The following is a 397-nucleotide window of genomic DNA, read 5'->3' as shown; positions in this document are numbered from 1 at the left end:
TCTCTCTGTACTCAGAATTCTCCTCAGTAACTCTTGCTCCCTTGCCCAAGTATTGCAAATGAAGTATAAGTCTAGCAAGAAAAAAATATAATTAGGCAAGCAAATCCTCTGAAAAAAATGCACTCTAAAACCAAATATAAACTTAATACACTTTTAGATTACCAATGGACTACTTCCCTTCATTACAACTAATACTGAATTGCCTATAAATAAATTATTTGAATAAGGCTATATGTAAAAAACAAAGAACATAAATTATAGAAATGAATAAATAATGCCAAACACACTTTGGAATTCAGATTGGTTAGTGCAGTGAGATGTGAGAGTACTAAGTAGGATGGCAAATTAGGGGAGACTTTTCAGGAGGAAATAAAGTTATTTCTTTATTTAATTTTTT

Source organism: Propithecus coquereli, unplaced genomic scaffold (genome assembly GCF_000956105.1).
Source record: "Propithecus coquereli isolate 6110/MARCELLA unplaced genomic scaffold, Pcoq_1.0 Scaffold51, whole genome shotgun sequence".
NCBI classification, from domain to species: Eukaryota; Metazoa; Chordata; class Mammalia; order Primates; family Indriidae; genus Propithecus; species Propithecus coquereli.
This window is presented reverse-complemented; position numbering follows the sequence as displayed.